This window comes from Anser cygnoides, chromosome 21, assembly GCF_040182565.1.
Source record: "Anser cygnoides isolate HZ-2024a breed goose chromosome 21, Taihu_goose_T2T_genome, whole genome shotgun sequence".
In the NCBI taxonomy this organism is placed as follows: Eukaryota; Metazoa; Chordata; class Aves; order Anseriformes; family Anatidae; genus Anser; species Anser cygnoides.
Genome location: NC_089893.1, coordinates 4542718 through 4549568, shown reverse-complemented (window position 1 = coordinate 4549568; position 6851 = coordinate 4542718). Strand labels below are relative to the sequence as shown.

General features: G+C 49.8%; 1 long non-coding RNA gene across 1 annotated transcript; it reads left to right on the top strand.

Moving 5' to 3' along the window:
- Positions 1–338: 338 nt before the first annotated feature.
- On the top strand, positions 339–1878 carry LOC125182759 (uncharacterized). The gene is made up of 3 exons (XR_007163272.2): positions 339–447; positions 1333–1378; positions 1739–1878. It is a non-coding gene; the product is annotated as an uncharacterized lncRNA (long non-coding RNA).
- The last annotated feature ends 4973 nt before the right edge of the window (positions 1879–6851 follow it).

The window sequence follows — 6851 nt, the reverse complement described above, 5'->3', positions numbered from 1 at the left end:
AGAGTATGCATTTTTTATTTTTTCCCCCCATGTTTTCCTTTGCACAGGAAGGGCAGAGAAGTGGGCTTTCTTTCTAAGTCATCTTTTCAAAAAGCACCAGGGAGACCACTACAAAACAGCAACAACTTTCTGTTTATGCACTTTACAGTAACAAGGCTTTTCCATGTAAAGGGTCTAAAATACTTTGTTAGGAATGCAGCTCCAGAACAGGAAAAATGTTAACGGATTTGCTCAAGAAAACAGGCTGGGCTGCACCTGTGCTCTGTTAGTTGCCCCCAGATGCTGCCCATGATTGTTCCTGGTCCCAGGAAAGCAGCTGGGTCCCTATAAGAAGCTTCCCAGGAGGCTTGGGGAAGTTTCTGCTTGTGCTGCAGCCTGGTGCAGGGAGGGGAGAGGTGCTGCAGGGGTCTCTGCTGCCTTCAGGATTACAGCTTCAGAGAGTAGCAGGTATTTGGCTAGGGTTAAATATTTTAAGTAGTGAGAGTCTTGAAGTATGTTTAGGGACTATGAGTTTATAAATAAGGCTGTATTTTAATTCTGTAGTGATACAGGGTAGGAAGGGTGTTTGTTCAAGTTCTTTAGCTCTCAGCTACTAGCTGCAGTGCTGGTGGGGTTGGGTGGTCCTGCAGGTCCTCTGCAGAGTCCCCTGCCTTCTTCCTGTCTACAGAGACCTGTGGGGGAGCTGGTGAAGGCTGGGGAGATGCAGACATGGTGTGTCCGGCAAGTAATGTAATAAAACGTAATGCAATAGCAATGTAATAATGTAATAAAAGCCTGGAAAGAGCACTGCTGAGTGGTGCTGGCGGCACAGAGCAGCACACCATGAGATGTTCCTCCCGTCTGCTGGCAAGCGTGATGCTGTTTGTGCTGGCTGTGTCTTCTGCAGAAGAGATGATAGCCAAACTGGTGTAACCTGCTGGGATGAAGCTTCTTCCTTTTAAGCTAAAACACTGGAGTGCACCTGAATCAGCAGAATGGCCTGGTATGGGTTCAGCACCTCATGCTGGCACAGCATCTCCAGCCAGGTAGCAGGCACCAAGGTCTGGGTGTGTGCTTCCAGCCCCACCAACTTCAGCTCAATTCAAAATGCTATGGTTTAGTGGGGGCAGATTCCTGAGTCAGCTCGGGGGGTCCTGATTAGCCTTGCTGGGGTTGATCTTTAAGCTCTTTGGCAGTGGAAACCTGAGCGTTCAGCCCACTGTAGCTGAGATCTCCAGGCATTTGAGCACCTCCCCATGCAGCTACATGGTAATCCTGCCCTCTGCCTACCATTGACCCTCCACTTTTCAAAGCCACAGTGTAATCCTTTTTTCTCCCTTCTGTACCCAAAAGGATGTGATGGAATAGCAGGAACCGAAATGCCACCTCAATATTCAAGGTATGCTCTCATTGCACACATTTTTCTTCTGTCTGAATGAGCCTGGGGTGTTGCATGTAGCGGTCACTGAAGTTCTGGTGCCTGTATGGGCTGGAGGTTGCTGGGGTTCAGCTCTGGTGGCATCTCTCCGCCCTTAAAATGATTGTGGTAGCAGGTCACATCCCTGGGGGTGTTACTTATAGGGTTGTAATCCAACCCAGGGCTTCCCATTAGCAGGAAAATGGGTGTTTACCTTTAAATGAGAACCTCTGTACAGGTGGAAGGATCAGAGAGAGATAGAATATGTATGCCTAAAAGAAAAAAAGCTCAAAAATGTATAGGGAACAGTCTTATTTCCTTAACTTTTATGGTTATTTCCAGCCACTCATTCCTGCATGAAGCAGCACGCTCCCTTTGGAGCTGTTCCTGGCAGGGAGATCGCGCTGTGGAAGTGTTTGTTCTGGGAAAGCAGCGGCACAAATGTGGAAAAGATTAAAGCGGAGGCTTTTACGTCAAAATCATCTGAAGTGGTTGCGTGCGGTTTAAAACTTGGGGAAATCGCTTTGGAGCAGATAATGCTTATTTTTCAGCTGGGAGGGAAATTAAAGGAAAGGCCTGGACCTCTGGTCTCAAGCCAGGCCCTGGGGGTGCATGGGAGGCCCTGGGGTGCCCATGAGGACCGTGGGGTGTCACTTTGCCCCACAGGGCTCCCAGTAGGATGGGATGGGGTGCCTCCATCCCCTGAGGGTGGGTGAAACAGTGGCACTGCCACCCCGTGGGCACCTGCAGCTGTGGGGTACTCGGGGGGGGCTCGGTCACCCTTGGGTGCAGTGTGGGCCATGGCAGAGGGGAGGATTGGGAGAACACCAGCTGTTAATTTGGGGGAGATTATGGTGTTTTGGGGGGTTTTGAGGGAAAGGGTGAGGTAAATTAGACGAGGCAAGGTGAGGTTGGTAGAGGTGAAAGGCGGCAAATTTAGAGGGAACAAAGATGGAATTTGTGTCTGGGGGGTGGAATGTGGGGTAATATATAGGGTACAGAGTGAACTGCATGGAGGGGAGCTCTGAGGTAACTCAGAGGAGCAGAGGTGATGTTTTAGGGAAGGGCTGGGGTAATTTAGAAGGGACAAACTTTTTTAAAATGGGGAAAAATAGAGGTAACCTAGAGGGGGAGAGGTTCCATTCTTGGTAGGAAAAGCTGAGGTAACTTAGAGGGAACAGAGGTGACATTTGGGGGTGGATTCAACTCTAAAAGCTGAGTTCATTAAGAGAAAAAAAATATGTTTTATGGCATGATTTGGTGTTGCATTGTCACTGTGGGGTGGAGCTTTGTGACAGCCAGCAGGTGTCCTGGTGTCCTCTGCTCCCTTCCTGGCCTGGAAGTGGGAGGAGAGGGAGTTCCTGCACCAGCTGTAGCAGGGCATTTGCACAGAAAATGGGATGCTTTACTTTAAAGTGCCCCATGGATGATGCAGTGTTAGACTTGGGAGCTTGTGTTTGATCCTAGGCTAATTTGTAAATGGCTCTGAGAGCCTCTACCTGCCGAAATACTGGCACAGGTCAGCAGGCAGTGAAGTGATGGGCTGTCTGTGGGGCTGTGCATCCTTGGGTGGCACGGCAGAATTTCTGGGGGCTGAAGCTTCTACTTGAGAAGAGCTTGGATGAACCTTAGGCATGTGGGTGAGGGACAGCAGCAATGGCAGTGCCACAGCCCCTTCCCAGGAGGTTTGGTTACAGACAAATACAAAGCTGTGCATATAGCATGGAGTAAATTGTTAAGCTGTTAGGAGCAATACACAGATTAATAAACCAATTAAATTATCTTAAAAGAGTGGAGTAAGTTAATTGTAATCAAGTGCTAACTGGCAGTATCCCAAACTCCATTAGGAATAAATGCTGTGCCAAGTGGCAAGGAGCTTCTGACTCTGAACATGATGAGCTAAGTAGCTGAAGCTCCATGGAGAGATTTCTTCTGGTAAACAAATATTTGGGAGCATTTAATTCTTCCAATAAAGGCTTTTAAGAAATTGCGGAGATTTAATCTTCGTGTATTACCTTTACTTGTTTATTTCCAGTAATGGCACAGAGCTGTACAGCGAGTGGATGCTCTGTTTGTCAGCTGTCAGTACCAGAGAAAATGGCCTCTGAAAAGAGCAGCAAAGTTTGCCCCAGCATCTGTCATCCCTGCCTAGCCCAGGAAAACAGGAAGGGTTTGGGGAAAAAAAAACTAGTGTTTTGTGAGAATGACAGCTCTGATGGGAAACTCCTGGCAAAGTGTTTTGCTGTCAGTTAAGTGAGTAAACTGACATCTCATGTGATGCTGAGGTGGGATTGTGCCAAGAGCAGCTCCTGCAGTGAGGACAGCACTGCCTGCCCTGCCCGTGGGTCTAGTTCAGTTCTAGTTGCATCTAGTTCAGTCTCTGGTTCCCTTCTCCATGGGGTTCTGCCTTGGATGTCCTCATCTCCAGCTGTTTTGGTGCTTGTGGTTACTGAGCAGGCAGTGACTGCTAGCTGTGCTGCTGCCCCAGATGAAGCCCTCAGAGCAAGAAGGGAGCTGGTCTGTTTCTCCTTGTGTGTTGTGCTGCTTGGCCAAAATTTATAAAAGTGCTAGGAATGAGTGCCTCAGCTTCTGCAACTACCAATGTGTCACGTAAAGCAGCAACAGCTCAGAAAGGCAATGAGATCGTGGTGGGGAGCTAATCTTTCCAACAGGCAAGGGAGAACTGCCTTTAAGGTTTGTCTTCCTAGGCAAGTGACTCTTCAAGTTAAGATTTTGCTTGTCCATGACCAAGTATGCTCAACGCTTGCTCAGATTTGACAACAGAAAATATGGTTTACTGATGTTTTTGTGAAGAAATCCAAGTTCATCTTGGAGTTAGTTTTCTAAGTTTAGGGTTAGTAATGGCTTTGTATGAATGGGTTTGTTCTAAATCTCTGAGCTTTCCCCAAAGCTGCTTGCTGTTGGCAATATGGCTCCAGAGACTTGAGTTCCTTCGGTACAGAAAATGTTCAAGTGATGGTTCTTGAGGATTACTGAGGACAGTTTTATCACATCCTGGAAATTGCAGCACTTTTCCTAGTACCATCCCTCTGGTAAGAAAGCAGGTCCTTTACACATGGACCCATTTATTCTGCTTTGCCACCTAGATGTGCAGCAAGCCCTCACCTTGGCCACCTGCACCAGCATCACTTCTCTGCGGGCACCTGGTAACTCCTCCACTGCTACCTACAAGTTTTTTTGATTTTTTTTTTTTACCTGTGGCCTTGGGTTCTTGTTTACAATAGCTCAGTGACTCTTTCACTGCACTGACTTTAGCAGTAATCCATCTCCTAGGCCTGTATTTCAAATCAGGGTTGGCCTGGACAAAAAAAATAAAAGGCAATTTCTTCGGGATGTTTTTCTGTGGTGATGCCTGTGCACAGAGACATGAAGTGACCCAGTTCCTGCCCCTGGAGGAGACAGAAGAAGGGATGGGGAAAGGAGACCAGGCCTCCTAGCTCTGCCTCAAGCCTGCCAACACAAGGCTTTCCAGCCCCAGACGCAGACAACAATGGGTAAAAGCTCCCTGGGAAGTGCTTGAAAATCTCCCTCTGCTCCCAATAATTTGTTCTTATGGACGGGGAGGGATTGCTGAGTGACGAAGTGCAGCAGGAGTCTGGCTGTGGGGCCAGATGTGGCTGCAGGGACGAAGGCAGAGCCGGGCTTGCTGCGTGCCTTGGAGGAGAGCCCGCGGGGCGCTGGGCAGGCTGTGATGTCCCCTGTCACTGCAGTGTCCCCGGGGCTGGGAGGCTGGGGAGGGCAGCCCAAGACAGGGAGCAGGGGGATCTCCTGGCTCAGCCTGGACACATGCTCCCATTGTCCCCGACAACAATGGGGGAGCTGAGCAAGCGCCGCAGCTGATGACACAACCCCAAGCTCAGGGAGCAGCTGGCTGGCAGCTAAAGGGAAGCACTGTGCGTGTTCCCCCCTGTCCTGCCAGCCCCCAGCCTTGGGGAGAAACCGAGCTCTGCCCCCGAGCTGGACAAACCCTCCTGCCTTTATTTAATCCTTCTCCTTCCAGGGTGAGGAGCTTCCCGGCTGGCCTGGAGCTCGGGGGACCCAAATTCCTGCAGGGAACTGCTTCCAGCGGCTGCGCCTCTCTGCGTGGTGAGAGTTAACCTCCTGGCTGATGGGTTCTTCATAAATAAGCAATGCTCGTAAGCAGTTTCCACTCCTGAAGGCCCCGCAGGTAGGAGGAGAAAGTGCAGGGAAGCCATTTCTGTGTTCTGTAGCTTGCATTATTCATCTCTTTTGGGACAGAGAGGAGAAATCTAGGCTGGGGATGGGGGGGCAGAAGCTCTGAGCCCCTTTCCCTGCCTGGCACCTTCCCTGCAGGTCCTGAGGAGCCTCCTCATTCCCCCACAGCTCAATTCCCCCCAGACAAAGGGGTCTAAAGCTGTTCCAGGCAGAAGCTGCTGGTCCAGGCCTGATGAGATTGCACGCTGTGGCATCACCCCGAGGGTGCTCCCCTTGACTGCAGCCCTAATTGTGGGGAGGTGTCACTGGGCGAGGGGTTCAGCAGGTGGAGGAAGGGAGCTTCACCCTCTGAAGCAGCAGCTTTTCCCACTCCAAGTTCTCTCTCCACGTTGTCAGATATGAAGAGACCATGGGATGTGGAAGCCTTGCCAGGAGGTTGAACACCAGCCCTCTGGCTGCTCACCCTGCAGGTAAGGGACCCAAATCTGCTAACGGAGCTAGGAGCTGTCTGCCAAGCCTAAAGGCTTTGTCTGATGGAGATGTTCCTCCTTCCCCCGGGGCCAGGTCTTCCAGTAAGCCCTGCAGAGAGCAGCTCTCCCATCCAGCTGCTGTGTGGGGAGAACCAGCCTTTAAAACCAGAGCTTTAGTATCACATCTTAAATCACATCTTAAATCTTAAATTATCCACTATCTTTAGCAGTCAGTATAGCGCTTACAGTTATACAATTTCTAGCCATCAGCATAGCTTATTATACAGAAATTCTAGTAATTGGCATGGTTTTACTATTATCTAGAGTTTTTAGTCACCTCGACCCTCTGCAGATCAGGTCAAATTGTTAATAATCAGCACTCTATACAAAAATCATTAGCTATGTACAGAATTGGGTGAAAAGAGCACGAGTCACCGTGTCCTCAGATGGATGCTGGTGGTGATGCTGTCCCTGACCCGCAGGGGACTGCAGGTCTCCAGCAGCAGTTCTGGTTGAAGTCAGACTTGCAGCTGCTAGATTTTTATAGACAATATCTCATGTGCAGGTGTCCCCACATCCTGGCCACCCGGTGCCTGGCCTTTGACAGCTCTGATGGGGAAATGCCTGTGGGGATGCTGGCAGGAGGCTTTCCTCTTCCCCCACAGGGGTCACCACGTTCTGGTGACAAAGCTGGTGGGTGAGTGCTCCTATTGCAGTGCTGAAAATGGAGGAGAAGGGGGTAGTATGTGATTAGCCAGCTTCCTTATAGCAGCTCTTTGCCTTATAAA